Here is an 18621-nt window from a genome sequence, read left to right as displayed (position 1 = left end):
ACAAACAAACGTGTCATAAGTCCAAGGACTGCCTGGACTTTGATATAGCTCAGTTGGACTGCAGGCACTGCATAGTCAAATTCAATATTTACTCATTATTATTACTACTACTAATAATGATGGCATTTAAGTGCTTACTATGTGCCAAGCACTGTTCTAAGCACTGGGACAGAGACAAGGTAATCAGGTTGTCCCACATGGGGCTCAGAGTCCTAATCCCCACTTTACAGATGAGGTAACTGAGGTCCAGAGAAGTTAAGTTGCTTGCCCAAGGTCACACAGCAGATCTTGGCAGAGCTGGGATTAGAACCCATGTCCTCTGACTCCCAAGCTTGTGCTCTTTCTAGTAAGCCATGCTGCTTCTCTAATAACAACAATAATGATTTTTTTATAAGTGTCTACTATGTACCAAGCATTGTACAAAGTACTGGCAAAGATGCAAGATAATCAGGTTGAAAACAGTCCATGTCCCACATAGGTCTCACAGTCCATGGAAGAGGGAGAAAGGGTATTGAACCCCCATTTTATAAATGAGGAAACTGACGCAGAGAAGTTATGTGACTACTATCCTTAAGTTTCATTTCTTCATTCCCCCTCTTCAGTTATTTAATGGAACCAGTTCCCTTATACCACTAGAGATGTGGGAATAATCAGCAGAGATGTGAGAGATTCACCGAGTGAGGGGGGATCTTTGTGGGAGGACATTATGGCAAGCATAAAAGGGTTCCCCCTTTTAGACTGTGAGCCCACTGTTGGGTAGGGACTGTCTCTATATGTTGCCAACTTGTACTTCCCAAGCGCTTAGTATAGTGCTCTGCACACAGTAAGCGCTCAATAAGTACGATTGATTGATTGATTGATTAATGGTGTATGGAGGCCACAGTCTGTTTAATGAGGGAAAGTTTCATGTAAGGGGTGAGTTTTTAGCACTGCATAGCAGCGAGTCAATCAATCAATCGTCAATCAATCAATCCTTGTTCTCCCTCCCCTCAATATTGTGGGCCTGGGACTGCATCCAACCTGATGAATTTGTACCTACTCCCAGCTCTCAGTACAGTGCTCAGCACATAGTAAGTGCTTATCGAATCCCTTTAAAAATAGTGAGTCAGAAACACGGAGGTCAACCTCATTCAGCCACTGCTTCCCTCCCTGTGAGCCTCCAGGTCTAGTTTCATCTGAACTCCTTAAATTTGGATTGTTATCCTCTAGACTGTAAACCCGATGTGGGCAGGGAATGTGTCTGGTTAATTTTATACTGTACTCTCCCAGGCACTTAGTACAGTGCTCTGCACACAGCAAGGGCTCAATAAATATGACTGACTGACTGATAGGTGCCATCTCCCCAAGGGTGGTCACCTCCACGGCTGTTTGAGGTGGACTCCCTGCCTCATTCATTCTATATCATTGGTACGATTTGACATCAGTGCTGAAAAGACCCAAAACGATGGGGTTTTTTGGTCTTTTTACTCTCCGAAGTCTGTCCCCTTCCAATCTTCATCCCATCCTAAAATCTTTGCCCCCTTTTTGCCCCACATTCAAAATGAAATGCCAACACCTATGACTGTGACAGGACTGGCCCAAGGCTGCCTTGGGGAATCTGTTCCTGTCAGGTAAAAACAAGGGTTCAGCAATAGATTTCTTTTGTGTCCTGTTCCTGTCAGCACAGTCTGCATTGATCCTGGATCATCCTGAATAATAACAGTGGTATTTGTTAAGTGCTTATTATGTGCCAGGCACTGGATACAAGTAAATCAGGTTGGACACAGTCCCTGTCCCACGTGGGGCTCACAGTCTTAATTCTCATTTTACCAAGGAGATAACTGAGGCCCAGAAAAGTGAAGTGACTTGCCCAAGGTCGCCCAGCAGACAATAGGTGAAGGCGGGATTAGAACCCATGTCCTTCTGACTCCAAGGCCTGTGTTCTTTCCACTACACCATCCTGGTTGGTCTTGAAACCTCAAGTCAAGCCAAGCGTTGCTTGCTTCTACCCCAACTGTGGAGATAATAAGATTTGAGATGTGGGAAATAGGTAAAAATGAGGGTTCGGCAATAGATTTCTTTCGTGTCGAATGTGATACACAAATTTATTTTCCTATGTCATTTGTGCTGATACAGTCAGTTAGGCATCCGATCTTGGTCACTTGGGCATTATTGTTTCCTGTTGATTAAGCGTACTGAGTGATATCTTTCTCACTTTCTCCCAGACATTTGAAAATTTTGACCAATGCTAGGTAAAATATGCACAAACGTGTGTGCGTGTATGTGTCAAAGTCATTCTCTTCTAAAGCATCCTGAAAGAATGTTAAAAAAAACCAAACTCTGTGAATTATTTGTTTTAAATGTCCCAAGTTTTGTGTGTGTTTGTTTTATTACTACCCTTCATTCACAGCTCCGCCACACAGTCTCCACAGCAACTAAAGAGAAAAAAGCATCTGGAATGATTGCCGGCTTTTGTACAAGTTGAGCCTGAGTGGCCTGGCCTGCTCTTGAACTGAAGCCCCCAAATGAATGCTGCTGTGAAGACGGAGAATATCTGCCAAGCATCTATTGTCAAGTACCGTGCTTGTTTTCTAAACAGGCATATGCCTGGCAGAAGTCCCATATTTCCAATCGCTTTCGTGCTAACCCCCTTCAACCAGTGGCTGAATAAGTGTCAACTGCAGCTAGATTTAAGTAGGTATGGGGAAATGTATGATGGGATGGGAGATGACCGGCCTTGGCAATTGTTTCCACAGAAGTGGAAGCACCAGTGCTGAACTAGCTGGCTGGTATCACATTTTATTTCAGGGAAAAGAAAGAGAGAAAGAAAAAGACAGGGGAGGTATAAGGAACCCCTCTCAGGGTTGCACCTGGAGAGTTGCCTGTACTCTACCAGTCTCGATTATGGGAGGGAGAGTCAAGCAGAGACCTATTCATTCCATCCCTGGCTTGGGCAGCGGCTAGCGAGTGGAAGACAGTTTGCTACAGGTCAAAACTCACCTGCACTGAGCAGCAGCAGCATCGGAGTCAGAGGCAGAGACTCAAGAGTACCACGTGGAAGGAGGCAATGGTAAACCACTTCTGTATTTTTACCAAGAAAACTCTATCAATCAATCAATCGTATTTATTGAGCGCTTACTATGTGCAGAGCACTGTACTAAGCGCTTGGGAAGTACAAATTGGCAACACATAGAGACAGTCCCTACCCAACAGTGGGCTCACAGTCTAAAAATCAGGTTGGACACAGTTGGATCTATGGATCCACTACCAGAATGATTGCAGGTAGAGGTGAGGCGTTCCGGGAGAGATGCGTCCACGGCATCACAATGGGTCGGATTTGACTCAACAACATAAGACAAGTATAAGGAAATTAGCAGAGCCTCCAAACGAATACGTGTGTTTAGGGACAGGTGAACTATACTCTAATGAGACGAGAATAATTTAAAGTAACAGTAATAATGATAATAATAATAACATTTAAGTACTTACTATGTGCCCCATATTGTACTGAACCCTGGGGTTAATTCAATACGCTCGATTTCTCGTATGCGCTTCAGATGAAGCACACCATGGAGAGCAGAGTACTCCTCATCATGCTTTGAAAGCTTTCGGTCACTCCACATGATGAGCAATCACCATCTGGCAAAAAGAAAATGGTGAGTTGAGAATTTTATTTTAAAAAGATTAAAGAATTCTTATATAACATTCTAGAAGTAGAAAGTAGGCCTAGTGGAAAAACGAGCAAGGGACTGAAAGTCAGGAGACCTGGGTTCTGTTCCCATTTCTGTTATTTGCCTGCTCTGTGACTCTCAGACAGCTGTGTGGCCCAACCCTGGGCCTCAGTTTACTCACCTGTAAAATGGGGGTAATAATATAATAATACCTGCCTCTCCCTTCTTCACCAGGATTTTGTGAGGATAAAATGAGATAACTGAAGCAGGGTGGGTGGACAGAGCAGGGACTTGGGAGTCAGAGGGACCTGGGTTCTAATCCCGGCCCGCCACTTGTCTGGGTGTGACCTTGGACAAATCATTTAACTTCCCTGGGTCTCAGTTACCTCTTCTGTAAAATGGGGATTAAGACTGTGAACCCCATGTGGGACACGGACTGTGTCCAACCTGATTAGCTTGTATCTTCCCCAGAGTGCATTTGCACATAGTAAGCACTCAACAAATGCTATTAAAAAAAACCCAATCTGATGTGGAAGTGCTGTGGAAACGTGAAAGCATTATACAATAAACAGAATATCTAAAATAGCTTTTCTCCTTCTCTTTGTTCTATAATTTCTTAGTTCCAAAATTTTTATAACGGCCTTTGTGAAATTATAAAGATTTCTTTTTGCAAATTTAGCTCTTACCAAAGAATGGAGAGACTGTTTTCTTGTCCAGTCATGAAGGTTGGACAGGTTCAGTGTTCTCTGCCTATGAAAGAAATTGTTCTCATAACTGTGACCACAGACTTGCCAGCATACACAACATTTCCAAAAATAACTCCCACAGGCCTAAGGCTAAGTGACTCCTGTTAACTTTTGCCTATTTAGGGACTGCAAAGAAGCCCTAAAGCTCTTTGAACTTAGAGGAGCCATATGTCAAAACACACACGTGTGTGACTTTGCTTTCTTCACTATTTGACCATGAAACGTTCCTTTCCGTGCTTTGTCCCATAAAGTGCTCTGCACCCACTACGTGTGCAATAAATACGACTGATTGATTGCTACAGACGAGGCATCAGTCAGTGCTATTTATTGAGCACTTAACGTGTGCAGAGCAGTTGGGAGAGTACAAGAGTCTGTAGACTTAATCCCTGACTTCAAGGAGCTTACAGTCTTCTTGGGGAGGCAGATGTTAAGATAAATTACAGGTAGGGGAAGCAGTGGAGTATAAGGATGCGTGCATAAATGCTGTGGTGGTGGGGAAAGTCATAAAAAAATGCTGACATTTGTTAAGTGCTTACTAGGTGCCGAGCACTGTTTTAAGCGCTGGGGTAGATATGGGGTAATCAGGTTGTCCCACGTGGGGCTCACAGTCTCAATCCCCATTTTACAGATGAGGTAACTGAGGAACCGAAAAGTTAAGTGACTTGCCCAAAGTCACACAGCTGACAAGTGGCAGAGTCGGGATTGGAACCCACGACCTCTGACTCCTAAGCCCGTGCTCTTTCCACTAAGCCACGCTGCTTCTTAGTACTGCTGCATAAGTACTTAGCCGGCATAGACTCGTGCATAGGTGATACAGTAGAAAGGGAAAATAGAGTTAGGAGATGAGTGATTGATTAATTAATTAATGGTGGCATTTATTAAGTGCTTACTATGGGCAAAACACTGTTCTAAACGCTGGGGAGGTTGCAAGGTGATCGGGTTGTCCCATGGGGGGGCTCACAGTCTTCATCCCCATTTTACAGGGGAGATAACCGAGGCCCAGAGAAGTTAAGTGACTTGCCCAAAGTCACACAGCTGACAATTGGTGGAGCCAGGGTTTGAACCCATGGCCTCTGACTCCAAAGCCCAGGCTCTTTCCACTAAGCCACGCTGCTTCTTTAATTTAAGTATTTATTTAAGTATTTGTTAAATGCTTACTATGTGTCAGGCACTGTATTAAGCACTGGGGTGGATACAAGCACATCCTCCTCCAGGAGGCCTTCCCAGATTGAGCCCCCCTTTCCCTCTGCTCCTCCTCCCTTTCCCATTCCCTCCCCCTCCCCTCCATCACCCCACTCCCTCCCTCTGCTCTACCGCCTTCCCCGCACCACGGCACTTGTGTATATTTGTACATATTTGTTATTCTGTGTATTTTATGTGTATATATCTATAATTCTATTTATCTATTTTGATGCTATTGGTGCCTGTCTACTTGTTTTGTTTTGTTGTCTGTCTCCCCCTTCTAGACCATGAGCCCATTGTTGGGTAGGGATTGTCTCTATCTGTTGCCAAATTGTACTTTCTAAGTACTTAGTATAGTGCTCTGCACACAGTAAGCGCTCAATAGATACAGTTGAATGAATGAATGAAAGGTTGGACACAGTCCCTGTCCCACATGGGGTTCACCTTCTTAATCCCCATTTGACAGTTGAGGTAACTGAGGCTTAGAGAAGTTAAGCGAGTTGCCTGAGGTCACACAGCAGACAGGTGGTCCTTCTGACTCCCAAGACCATGCTCTATCCACTAGCCCACACCGGCTGTTTTTATGTCCGTTCTTTTTATTTTCAAGTGTCCAACCTCACTCCGCCTTGATTCCTGCCCCTGAGAGCCACGGCGCAGAAGCTGCTTCTGTGTTCAGAGAGGTGTCAGAGGGGAAGGCAACAGTTCTGCACCAAATGCAATGGGGAGAAGGTCGCCCCTCCTTCCCCGCCACCCAAGAGAAGCATTATATGATTTGAGCAGACTGCAAAATGCTCTGTATGATGCTGCATTTGGCTGCGTGCCCAGTGTAACACATATAGCATCAAATAAAAACTCTTCACCATTGGCTTTCAAGCACTCCATCACCCTGCCCCCTCTTACCTCACCTCGCTACTCTCCTACTACAACCCAGCCCACAAACTTCACTCCTCTCATGCTAGCCTTCTCATCGTGCCTTGATACCATCTATCTCACCGCTGTCCCCTTAACCACTTCCCGCCTCTGGTCTGGAACGCCCTCCTTTCTCAAATCCGACAGACAATTACTCTCCAACCCTTCAAAGCCATATTGAAAGCACATCTCCAAGAGGCCGTCCCTGGCTAAGTCCCCCTTTCCTCTTCTCCCATTCCCTTCTGCGTTGCCCTGACTTGCTCCCTCTGGTCTTCCCCTTCCCAGCCCTATAGCACTGATGTACATATCTGTAATTTATTTAGCTATATTAATGTCTGTCTCCCCTCCTCTAGATTGTAAGTTCATTGTGGGCAGGGAATGTGTCTGCTTGTTTCATTGTATTCTCCCAAGATCTTAGTGCAGTCCTGTGTACAGAGCAAGTGCTCAGCGTGGCTCAGTAGAAAGAGCACGGCCTTGGGAGTCAGAGGTCATGGGTTCTAATCCCGGCTCCACCACTTGTCAGCTGTGTGACTTCGGGCAAGTCACTTAACTTCTCTGTGCCTCAGCTATCTCATCTGTAAAATGGGGATTAAGACTGTGATGATGGCACATGATGGCATTTATTAATGATGGCATTTATTAAGCACTTACTATGTTCTAAGTTAAGCACTGTTCTAAACACTGGGGAGGTTACAAGGTGATCAGGTTTTCCCACGGGGGGACAACCTGATTACCTTGTATCCCCCCAGCTCTTAGAACAGTGCTTGGCACATAGTAAGTGCTTAACAAATATTACTATTATTGTTATTATTGATAATAAATGTGATTGAATGAATAACTATGGTATCATGGGTATCTGGCTGTCTGACGTTCATTAGTCACCCCCCGGCTCTCAACACTCTCTGCTACTCTCCCAGCAGTATCCTCAGAGGAGCTCTCCTCCCTCCTCTCAAGTGCTACTCCGGCCACCTGTGCTTCTGACCCCACTCCCTCACATCTCATGAAATCTCTCGCTCGGTCCCTTCTCCCCTCCTTAACTTCCATATTCAACTGCTCACTCTCCACTGGTTCCTTCCCCTCAGCCTTCAAACATGCCCAAGCCTCTCCCATCCTAAAAAAAACCCTCTCTTGACCCCACCTCACCTTCTAGTTATCGCCCCATTTCCCTCCTACCATTCCTTTCCAAACTCCTTGAACGAGTTGTCTACATGCGCTGCCTTGAATTCCTCAACACCAACTCTCTCCTCGACCCCCTCCAGTCTGGCTTCTATCCCCTACATTCCACAGAAACCGCCCTCTCAAAGGTCACCAATGACCTCCTGCTTGCCAAATCCAACGGCTCATACTCTATCCTAATCCTCCTCAACCTCTCAGGTGCCTTCGACAATGTGGACCACCCCCTTCTCCTCAACACGCTATCCTATCTTGGCTTCACAGACTCTGTCCTCTCCTGGTTCTCCTCTTATCTCTCCGGTCGTTCATTCTCACTCTCTTTTGCAGGCTCCTCCTCCCCCTCCCATCCCCTTACTGTGGGGGTTCCTCAAGGTTCAGTTCTTGGTCCCCTTCTGTTCTCAATCTACACTCACTCCCTTGGTGACCTCATTTGCTCCCACGGCTTCAACTACCATCTCTACGCTGATGACACCCAAATCTACATCTCTGCCCCTGCTCTCTCCCCCTCCCTCCAGGCTCGCATCTCCCCCTGCCTTCAGGACATCTCCATCCGGATGTCTGCCCACCACCTAAAACTCAACATGTCCAAGACTGAACTCCTTGTCTTCCCTCCCAAACCCTGCCCTCTCCCTGACTTTCCCATCACTGTTGATGGCACTACCATCCTTCCCGTCTCACAAGCCCGCAACCTTGGTGTCATCCTTGACTCCGCTCTCTCATTCACCCCTCACATCCAAGCCATCACCAAAACCTGCCGCTCTCAGCTCCACAACATTGCCAAGATCCGCTCTTTCCTCTCCATCCAAACCGCTACCCTGATTGTTCAAGCTCTCATCCTATCCCGTCTGGACTACTGCATCAGCCTCCTCCCTGATCTCCCATCCTCGTGTCTCTCCCCACTTCAATCCATACTTCACGCCGCTGCCCGGATTGTCTTTGTCCAGAAACGCTCTGGGCATGTTACTCCCCTCCTCAAAAATGTGCAGTGGCTACCAATCAATCTGCGCACCAGGCAGAAACTCCTCACCCTCGGCTTCAAGGCTCTCCATCACCTCGCCCCCTCCTACCTCACCTCCCTTCTCTCCTACAGCCCAGCCCGCACCCTCCGCTCCTCTGCCGCTAATCTCCTCACCGTGCCTCGTTCTCACCTGTCCCGTCATCGACCCCCGGCCCACGTCATCCCCCAAGCCTGGAATGCCCTCCCTCTGCCCATCCGCCAAGCTAGCTCTCTTCCTCCCTTCAAGGCCCTACTGAGAGCTCATCTCCTCCAGGAGGCCTTCCTAGACTGAGCCCCTTCCTTCCTCTCCCCCTTGTCACCCTCTCCATCCCCCCCGTCTTACCTCCTTCCCTTCCCCACAGCACCTGTATATATGTATATATGTTTGTACATATTTATTACTCTATTTATTTATTTTACTTGTACATATCTATTCTATTTTGTTAATATGTTTGGTTTTGTTCTCTGTCTCCCCCTTCTAGACTGTGAGCCCACCATTGGGTAGGGACTGTCTCTTCTATATATTGCCAACGTGTACTTCCCAAGCGCTTAGTACAGTGCTCTGCACACAGTAAGCACTCAATAAATATGATTGATTGATTGATTAGTGCCATTACTGACTGCCATACATGGGGCCCGCGGGCTTGTCGGAGTCAGAGAAGAGCTTTGGCATGACCTGGTGCAAAACTGGTGCACTTCTTTCATTACAAATTTAGCTATGTGGGGAAGACCCACTCCCTTGCTGAGAAAACTGAGGTCAATCATCTGAAATAACCACCAAAATGGTAAAAGAATAAAAGCCTTCCACTGAAAAATACTTCCTGAATACATTTTTGACTTTTATCATACTAAGGCAGAATAGAAAAAAAATATAAAATAGTTTGGTAATAACATGTCAAGTATATTTGCCAAGAACTCTAGCTGGTTTGAGCGCAGCAGTACTAAATTGTCCATGCATTTGATGTTTTTTTATTGTGGATGAATCAATTATGTAGACTGACTATAATCAGAGAAAATGGAATGTCTCAGATTTTACAGAGAAAGGCTCTTTTTGTTCTTTTCTTTCTCATTTCAATATTTATCACCACGTTTCCTGAAAGTCACAGGGAGAAATGTATAGTGGGATTTATCTCCCTAAAGTCTGAACAGAACTGAAGCTCTGCACGAACCGTCCCTGATTGTATCAATTGTCACTTATGGACATTCTGTTTGAGGGGAAGTCATTGGCAATTTTGAATAGACACTTCTTCAACTATCCTGCAGAATGCAGATAGACCCATCCTCATCACAGATGACTACTTCTCAAGACTCCTTAAACACCCCGTCGATCATAGAGGATAAAGACCAACAAAGTACAGACCACCTGCCCAAATGTGAAGATGCAAACCTTGCTTATACTTGCCATGGAAAATGGAAAAGCATTTCGATCTGATGGCATTCCTGAAATAATTGACAAGACAAGGAGGGGCTCTGTTGCTCAGAGGTCTGCACAGTCTTTCCCTTAACTTATGGAAGGCTGAAGGAAAAGCAAAGAACTTGAAAAGATACCACCAAAGCCACCATCTTCAAGAAGAAACGGGAGAGAGCTGTCAGTGAAAACTAGTGGGGTGTCTCAATGCTTTCTGTTGTCAACAAGATCCTAACCATTGTTCTTCACAAAAAGATGTTGAAAAAACATGTTAGCTATGCATTTAATGAACTGCATTTAGCTCGGCAGTCATGGTCTTCATTGGGCTAGTGGCCTGGGGTCCGAAGAAGCTGGATTCTGATCCCAGCTCCACCACTTGTCTGCTGTGTGAACTTAGGCAAGTCACTTAACTTTTCTGTGCCTCACATACCTCATCTGTAAAATGGGAATTAAGAAAAAGACTGTGAGCCCCATGTGGAACATGGATTGTGTCCAACCTTGTATCTACCCCAGTGCTTAGTATGGTGCCTGGCACATAGTAAGCGCTTAACAAATACCATTTTTTTAAAAAAACAGACACGCAGGGATCATCATCAAGATTGTATTTTTAGAACTAATGAATTACCTAATACTATTTGCATAGTTAGTGCTCAAATATGAGTGCTTAGACATACACCCAATCCTAAAGCTACTCCATGATGGTATGGTCATTCCAGTCAGAATCAATCATATTTATTGAGTGCTTACTGTGTGCAGAGCACTGTACTAAGTGCTTGGGAAGTACAAGTTGGCAACACATAGAGATGGTCCCTACCCAACAGTGGGCTCACAGTCTAGAAAATGATTTTTTTTAAAAAAATTATGGTATTTGTTAAGCGCTTACTATGTGCCACACACTGTTCTAAGCGCTGGGGTAGATACAAGGTAATCAGGTTGTCACATGGGGCTCACAGTCTTAATCCCTATTTTACAGATGAGGTCACTAAAACACAGAGAAGTTGTCACTTGCTCAAAGTCACACAACTGAGATTAGAACCCATGACCTCTGACTCTCAAGCCCGAGTTCTTTCCACTGAGTCACGCTGCTTCTCTAATGATGTCCCGTTATTATTATCATTATTATCATATTGATGTCTGTATCCCCCTCAAGACTGTAAGCTAGAGGTGGGAAGGGAATGTCTCCCAACTCTGTTTAATTATCTTGTACCCTCCCAAGCGCTTCGTACAGTGCTCTGCACACCGTAAGTGCCCAACAGATATGATTGATTGACTGCACAGTGAGCACTCAATAAATACCATTAAATGATTGATTGCAGTTTGTACACTGTCTAACAATACATGGATAGACAAAGTAGAAAACTAAATTAAAAAGACCACTAGAGCTGTTAGGAGATTGATAGATGTAGTTTAATGAACATGGGACATCACTCTTCAAACTAAATTGCGATAGCATCCAGCCCTCTCTATGGCTGTGGGATCTGGGATCATTCATTCATTCATTCAATCGTATTTATTGAGTGCTTACTGTGTGCAGAGCACTGTACTAAGCACTTGGGAAGTACAAGTCGGCAACATATAAAGACGGTCCCTACCCAACAACGGGCTCACAGTCTAGAAGGGGGAGACAGACAACAAAACAAAACATGTAGAAAGGTGTCGAAATCGTCAGAATAGTATTATAGTTAGAGGCACATCATTAACAAAATAAATAGAATAGTAAATATGTACAAGTAAAATAGAGTAATAAATCTGTACAAATCTATACAAGGGCTGTGGGGAGGGGAAGGAGATAGGGTTGAGGGGATGGGGAGGAGGAGAGGAAAAAGGGGGCTCAGTCTGGGAAGGCCTCCTGGAGGAGGTGAGCTCTCAGTAGGGCTTTGAAGGAAGGAAGAGAGCTAACTTGGTGGATGTGTGGAGGGAGGGCATTCCAGGCCGGGGAAGGACATGGGCCAGGGGCCGACGGCGGGACAGGCGAGAATGAGGAACAGTGATTACTAGAGGGTGCATATCTTGCTTCTATGGTGGTTTCACCAGTGTATTTAACAGCTAAACTCAATGTCAAATAGCAAGACAGATCACCAAAAAAGAAATCCTGATACCGAGTCACTTCACCAACATTGATAAGATGCTCAACCAATACAACTTCAATGGGCAGGGCATGTGAAGAGAATGATTGACAGTAAGATGCCTCACAGCTATTAATAATAATAATAATGTTGGTATTTGGTAAGCTCTTACTATGTGCCAAGCACTGTTGTTGTAGGCCAAGCTGAAATGGCTCCCACTCAAGCAGAGAGGGAACAGCAAGTGATTTTCAAATATTGTGAAGTAAAATCACATACAATATGATATACCTATGCAATCCTGGGACCCAAGAACAAGAAACCAGGCTTGTGAGTGGCAAATAGAAAAAGGGATGCTCTTCTTGCTGGATTCCAAGAGGTAAATTTGCAAACAACAACAGGCAGTTCAAGTGGCAAATGCATCCTCAAACTTGTGAGGGTTGGATTGCTGATCACGGTTGGGTCTTAGGGAAGCGGCATGGCTTAGTGGATAGAGCACGGGCCTGGGAAGGTCATGAGTTCTAATCCCAGTTCCACCACCTGTCTGCTATCTGGCCTTAGGCAAGTCACTTCACTTCTCTGGGCCTTAGTTACCTTATCTGTAAAATGAGGATCAATCAATCAATTGTATTTATTGAGCACTTACTGTGTGCAGAGCACTGTACTAAGCCCTTGGGAAGTACAAGTTGGCAACATATAGAGACAGTCCCTACCCAACAGTGGGCTCACAGTCTAAAAGGGGGAGACAGAGAACAAAACCAAACATACTAACAAAATAAAATAGAATAGATATGTACAGGTAAAATAAATAGAGTAATAAATATGTACAGACATATATACATATATACAGGTGCTGTGGGGTAGGGAAGGATGAAGACAGTGAGCCCCAAGAGGGGTAGGGATGGTTCCCAGCGTGATTTGCTTGTAGCCACCCCAGCGCTTAGTACAGAGCTTGGCATATAGTAAGCACTTCAATACCACAGTTATTAGAGAAGCAGCATGACTTAGTGGATAGAGCACGGGCCTGGGAGTCCAAGGTCATGAGTTCTAATCCCGGCTCCGCCACTTGTCTGCTGTGTGACGTTGGGCAAGTCACTTCCCTTCTCTGTGCCTCAGTTATCTCATCTGTAAATTGGGGATTAAGACTGTGCAGGACAGGGACTGTGTCCAACCTGATTATCTTGTAGCTACCCCAGCACTTAGAACACTGCCTGACACATGGTAAGTGCTTAACAAATATCATTATCATTATTATTATTTTCAGAGCCTAAAACACTCACATGCACAGATAGGATCTGACTGGCAGTAGAATCACCTTGTAAGGCAAAGGATGGCCACAGTCTCCCTTTTAATTAGACTTTTTGGCTCTGGGCCATTAGCTTTCAGCAGATTTTTGGAAACTGTTGCATTTACATCATCATCAATCGTATATATTGAGCGCTTACTATGTGCGGAGCACTGTACTAAGCGCTTGGGAAGTACAAATTGGCAACATATAGAGACAGTCCCTACCCAATAGTGGGCTCACAGTCTAAAAGGGGGAGACAGAGAACAAAACCAAACATACTAACAAAATAAAATAAATAGAATAGATATGTACAAATAAAATAGAGTAAAAAAATATGTACAAACATATATACATATATACAGGTGCTGTGGGGAAGGGAAGGAGGTAAGATGGGGGGGGATGGAGAGGGGTACGAGGGGGAGAGGAAGGAAGGGGCTCAGTCTGGGAAGGCCTCCTGGAGGAGGTGAGTTCTCAGCAGGGCCTTGAAGGGAGGAAGAGAGCTAGCTTGGCGGATGGGCAGAGGGAGGGCATTCCAGGCCCGGGGGATGACGTGGGCCGGGGGTCGATGGCGGGACAGGCGAGAGCGAGGTACAGTGAGGAGGTCAGCGGTGGAGGAACGGAGGGTGCGGACTGGGCTGTAGAAGGAGAGAAGGGAGGTGAGGTAGGAGGGGGCGAGGGGATGGACAGCCTTGAAGCCCAGGGTGAGGAGTTTCTGCCTGATGCGCAGATTGATTGGTAGCCACTGGAGATTTTTGAGGAGGGGAGTAACATGCCCAGAGCGTTTCTGGACAAAGATAATCTGGGCAGCAGCATGAAGTATGGATTGAAGTGGAGAGAGACACGAGGATGGGAGATCAGAAAGAAGGCTGATGCAGTAATCCAGACGGGATAGGATGAGAGCTTGAATGAGCAGGGTAGCGGTATGGATGGAGAGGAAAGGGCGGATCTTGGCAATGTTGTGGAGCTGAGACCGGCAGGTTTTGGTCACGGCTTGGATGTGAGGGGTGAATGAGAGAGCGGAGTCGAGGATGACACCAAGGTTGCGGGCTTGTGAGACGGGAAGGATGGTAGTGCCATCAACAGAGATGGGAAAGTCAGGGAGAGGGCAAGGTTTGGGAGGGAAGACAAGGAGTTCAGTCTTCGACATGTTGAGCTTTAGGTGGCGGGCAGACATCCAGATGGAGATGTCCTGAAGGCAGGAGGAGATGCGAGCCTGGAGAGAGGGGGAGAGAGCAGGGGCAGAGATGTAGATCTGGGTGTCATCAGCGTAGAGATGATAGTTGAAGCCGTGGGAGTGAATGAGGTCACCAAGGGAGTGCGTGTAGATCGAGAACAGAAGGGGACCAAGCACTGAACCTTGGGGAACCCCCACAGTGAGAGAATGGGAGGGGGAGGAGGAGCCTGCAAAAGAGAGTGAGAAAGAACGACCGGAGAGGTAAGAGGAGAACCAGGAGAGGACGGAGTCTGTGAAGCCAAGGTCAGATAGCGTGTTGAGAAGAAGGGGGTGGTCCACAGTGTCAAAGGCAGCTGAGAGGTCGAGGAGGATTAGGACAGAGTAGGAGCCGTTGGATTTGGCAAGCAGGAGGTCATTGGTGACCTTTGAGAGGGCAGTTTCCGTGGAATGTAGGGGACGGAAGCCAGACTGGAGGGGGTCGAGGAGAGAGTTGTTATTGAGGAATTCTAGGCAGCGAGTGTAGACAACTCGTTCAAGGAGTTTGGAAAGGAATGGTAGGAGGGATATGGGACGATAACTAGAAGGTGAGTTACAGTATTTCTTTGTGCTGCAGAGAGCTCATATTAAGTCTTATTCCCACCTACCTTCTACTTCCCAGCCACTCCGTCAATTGACTCTTGTAGGGGTCTCCATACAGACAATTTGGGATCTTCATGCACTTAACTAGTACCCTCCTTTTCATGGAATGTATTCAGTGCTTACAATGTACCGAGGCATTTTTACTTGTCCTTAATATAGTCCATTCTTCTGCACTCCAGTATAGAGGAAGAGAAAGGAAAAATACTGAAGTCCAGAAGGAATAATGAGCTTAGGGCACTGGCAGATCGTAGATAAGAGGAGGTCATGTTTCCTGATCTTCAGGATGCAGCTAGTACTCTGAATCACACCAGACCTTTCCACCCAGCAGCAGAAAAGAAAAGGCTCAGGAATTAGAAAAAAAAATACTAACCAGAATATTTCTTGGTAAGTTGCCTGACTTGGGAGAGACAGTATACCAGATTTGGTAGACATGTTCCCTGCCCACAAAGAGGGCCTGCTTCAGAGGACCTGGATTCTAATATTGTTGTATTGTACTCTCCCAAGCACTTTTAGTACAATGCTCTCCATTCAGTCAGCACTCAATAAATAATATGATTAACTCCACTCTGCCAGTTGCTTGCTGTGTGACCTTTGGCAAGTCACTTAATGTCTCTGTGCCTCAGTTTCCTCAACTGTACAGTGGGGACTAAATGCCTGTTCTTCCTCTCACTTAGAATGTGAGCCCCATGTAGGGCAGGGACTGTGTCCAAACAATTAACTTTGTATCTATCCCAGCCCTTAGAAAGGGCTTGACACGTAGTAAGAGCTTAATAAATGTCATCATTATGATTCTAAGGAGCTCCAGGAAGCCTTCTCTGATTTGGGTAGGGACCATCTCTATATGTCACCGACTTGTACTTCCCAAGCGCTTAGTACAGTGCACTGCACACAGTAAGCGCTCAATAAATACGATTGAATGAATGAATTAATCTCTCATCTCCCCATCCTGCACTACTCCCAGCTACTACTTCAACATTTCCATCGTATAAGCACTGGGCAACTCACTCTCCCAACCCCTAGAACTTATGTTCCTATCATTATACTCTATTGTTTTCCGCTTCCTGTAATTTAGTTAAACGTTTGTCTCCCTCCTTTAGATTGTAAATTCATTATTATTAATAAAGGTATTTGTTAAGCACGTGCTTTGTGCCAAACACTGTACTAAGTGGTGGGGTAGATACAAAGATAATCAGGTGAGACATAGTCCCTGTCTTACATGGGACTCACAGTCTAAGTAGAAGGGAGAATAGGTTTTAAATCCCCATTTACTTAGGAGAAAATTGAGGTACAGGAAAGTAAGGTGACTTGCCCAAGGTCACATAGCAGACAAGTGGTGGAGCTGGGATTGGAACTCAGGAACTCTGACTCCCCGCTTCATGTTCTTTCAATCAATCAATCGTATTTATTCAGCGCTTACTGTGTGCAGAGCACTGTACTAAGCGCTTGGGAAGTACAAGTTGGCAACATATAGAGACAGTCCCTACCCAACAGTGAGCTCACAGTCTAAAAGGGGGAGACAGAGGCCATGCTGCTTAAGGGCAAGGATCATGTCTACTGACTCTGTTGTACTCTCCCAAATGCTTAGTACCATGCTCTGAATACAGTAAATGCTCAATTCATTCATTGTCATATTTATTGAGCGCTTACTGTGTGCAGAGCACTGTACTAAGTGCTTGGAAAGTACAATAAATACTCAATAATAATAATAATGGCATTTATTAAGCACTTACTATGTGCAAAGCACTCTTCTAAGCGCTGGGGAGGTTACAAGGTGATCAGGTTGTCCTATGGGGCGGGGGGGGGGGGGCTCACAGTCTTAATCCCCATTTTACAGATGAGGTAGCTGTGTCCTGTGTCTCGTGTCCTGTTTATGACGTAGCATGGCCTAGTGGATAGAGCAAAGTTCGGGGAGTCAGAATGGACCTGGGCTCTAATCCCAGTTCCACCACTTGTCTGCTGTGTGACCTTGGGCAAGTCACCTCACTTCTCTGTACCTCAGTTACCTCATTTGGAAAATGGGGACTAAGACTGTGAGCTCCATGTGGGACAGGGACTGTCACCAACCCAACTTGCTTATTTATATCCACTCCAGGGCTTAGTACAGTCCCTAGCACATAGTAAGTGCTTAACAAATACCATTATTATTATTATTAGTGGAAATTTTCAAAGAATCACCTATCAAGCACGGGACCTTTTAGGGAAAGCCTTGGGGAATTTGAGTGGTGGAAGGCCACTGTCTATCCAATGACTCCAAAATGAGTTGATTCATAAAACAGCAAAGAGGAATAAGGGACTTTTCAGGATTTATTTTTAAAATCTAAGGTAGCTTTTTAGTAAAGTTCAGTTTCTGGGACTGAATATTTCTTTATACAGTTCTCACTTATATTTAGCCACAATACAGCCTAGTTATTTCTTTGCACGTATAGCTAGAAAAAATCGACTCCTGTAGATTTCAGCATAACCCAGCCCCTACGTAACAAATGGGCTTTAACTGAACCCATAGCTATAATTTCTCCTTGCTTCTAACTCAAAGATGGCTGTCAAAATTGGGTTATAAAAAAAAAAAAGAGAGAGAGACCCAAAAAGATTTTTTTAAATCTCTCGGGATGTGATCTTTTTTGTTAACTTTAAGCCCAGATCAAATTTTTAGAACCAAATTATAACTCTCTGAAATGGGCTTATAATGGAACTGTCGTCAGCCCCTTAATTATAGCAACATGAACAGTGCTGCTCTAATAAAGGCGAGGAACCCTGGGATGATGATGGTGGCATAGGATGGATAGGAATTAATGTTCAAAATGAGAATGCATTAGTATGATACATGTACAGAAAGCCCAAGGAGTGAAAGCTTGCTCAGTAAGGGCAAATGGGGTAATGTACCACCTGAGGATTTGCCTGCTAGTGTGCTCACAGTAATTACTTTTGGCAGGATTTGATGAAAAGGAGAACTGACATGGTTCTAGAGAGCTGTTGGGAAGTGGTGGAGTAAAGTTAGCTCAAGCTGGGATGTGCTAAATGAGACACTCACAGGTCATCATGCAGCGCCTTCACACAAAAAACCCATCATCAGCCTACTTTTTCTCTCCCTGAAAATCAAGGTGTAAAGTAAATGAAGAAATATGAAGTTTTCTTTGGGTAGATAAACTTTCTCTGAAAATGACCGGTACCCTATAATCCTATTATATTCAATACAATACGATGATAATGATAATTATGGTATTTGTTAAGTGCTTACTACATGCCAGGCACCGTACTAAGCGCTGGGGTGGAGACAAGCAAATTGGGCTGTATTTCCCGTCCCACATGGGGCTCAGAGTCTCAATCCCCATTTTACAGATGGGTAACTGAGGCCCAGAGAAGTGAAGCGACTTGCCCAGGGTCACACGGCAGAC

At 45.2% G+C, this 18621-nt stretch overlaps 1 non-coding gene across 1 annotated transcript; it reads left to right on the top strand.

Annotated features, from left to right (window-relative positions):
• The first annotated feature begins 2831 nt into the window (after positions 1 to 2831).
• Positions 2832 to 2969, top strand: LOC119948448. Its single transcript, XR_005456843.1, has one exon. It is a non-coding gene; the product is annotated as a small nucleolar RNA SNORA7 (small nucleolar RNA).
• The last annotated feature ends 15652 nt before the right edge of the window (positions 2970 to 18621 follow it).

Source organism: Tachyglossus aculeatus, chromosome X4 (assembly GCF_015852505.1).
Source record: "Tachyglossus aculeatus isolate mTacAcu1 chromosome X4, mTacAcu1.pri, whole genome shotgun sequence".
NCBI classification, from domain to species: domain Eukaryota; kingdom Metazoa; phylum Chordata; class Mammalia; order Monotremata; family Tachyglossidae; genus Tachyglossus; species Tachyglossus aculeatus.
The sequence above is the reverse complement of the archived record's forward strand: the minus strand, read 5'-3'. Positions and strand labels throughout refer to the sequence as shown.